At 40.9% G+C, this 1,377-nt stretch overlaps 1 non-coding gene across 1 annotated transcript; it reads right to left on the reverse strand.

The window, feature by feature from the left end:
* Nucleotides 1-799: 799 nt before the first annotated feature.
* Nucleotides 800-871, reverse strand: TRNAQ-CUG (transfer RNA glutamine (anticodon CUG)). Its single transcript has one exon. It is a non-coding gene; the product is annotated as a tRNA-Gln (tRNA).
* Between the last annotated feature and the right edge of the window lie 506 nt (nucleotides 872-1,377).

Below are 1,377 nucleotides of genomic sequence, written 5' to 3' on the forward strand. Positions count from 1 at the left end.
AAACTGTATACAGTGAGGCATGATCCCAAATATGATAAAAATCTGATTAAGGGTTTATTACATATTTTCCACTCAACCACAGCAGCCAAACAAAGGGTTGGTACATGTCTTACTTTTTTTCTTGGATTCCACATCAGAAAACTGTTGTCTTTAGTAATATGCACAAAGCTTTCAATGAAAAAATAAAAACAAGAGCGTACATCCTTGTTGAAGTGAATGAACTTCTTAATATCTCCATTGCTCCCTCTGAAAGTGTGCCTGTGTGGGTTGGTGGAGGAACTGGTGCCCAGGGTGGCAGGACCATGTTGGGTCTCTTACTGTTCTATGCTAGGAAATCCAGGAAGCGATGGGCTCGCCCGTCTAATGATTTATGGAAAACGCTTGTAAATAATGTGATATCCTTATACAAAGACACCTATATACATGGAGGTTGCCCAAAAAAGTATGACAGAGTGTCATCTAAGTGGTTGGCTGAACCCTCTACAGCCGTGGGTGACTAAGTCACTCCTAAAACACTTGACAGCCTCCCTTGCAGATCCAAGTGATTAGCCCTTCATAGTATAAGGTTTCCTGAGCGATCTTCATGTCGGTTGAACCCTGGAGTATGGGCCCTACTGGCTATTTGATGTTGGTCGCTTATGGTATATCTAACATGTCTGACATTCCTAATGTGATATACCACTTCTTAGGGACCCTTGCGTGTGCCCTCTCTGTGGTACTAGAGCCATGTTTTGACTGTGCTAATGTACGTTTGTGTTTGTTTTATTACGAAAAATATTTTTTTTTTTATAAAAAACAAAGGTCCCACCGAGATTTGAACTCGGATCGCTGGATTCAGAGTCCAGAGTGCTAACCATTACACCATGGAACCTCATTAACAAGTGTGTACAGGAGGACTATGGAGATTTCTATGAGATTATAAAGAGCATGTAGATAAATTATATAAATGTAGTATATCACAGATGTCTCTTATGCCCCGTACACATGATCGGAATTTGTTGGAAAAACCTTGAATGCTTTTCTTGATGGAATTCTGCTCAAGCTTGGCTTGCATACACACAAGTTCTCTGAACTTTCGACCATCAAAAACGCGGCGACGTACAACACTACGTCGAGCTGAGAAAATTAAGTTCAATGCTTCCGAGCATGTGTCGAATTGTTTCTGAGCATGTGTAGGAATTTTGTGCGTCGGAATTGCTACAGACGATCGGAATCTCTGATAGGAACTTTTTCCGTTGGAAAAATTGAGAGCCTGCTCTCAATCTTTTGCTGGTGGAAATTCCACCAGCAAAAGTCTGATGGAGCATACACACGATCGGAATTTCCAACTAAAAGCTCACATCAGACTTTTGCTGGTAAAATATCTGCTATAACAAT

Source organism: Lithobates pipiens, unplaced genomic scaffold (genome assembly GCF_037356315.1).
Source record: "Lithobates pipiens isolate NorthernLeopardFrog02 unplaced genomic scaffold, aLitPip1_a1.2 Scaffold_18, whole genome shotgun sequence".
NCBI classification, from domain to species: Eukaryota; Metazoa; Chordata; class Amphibia; order Anura; family Ranidae; genus Lithobates; species Lithobates pipiens.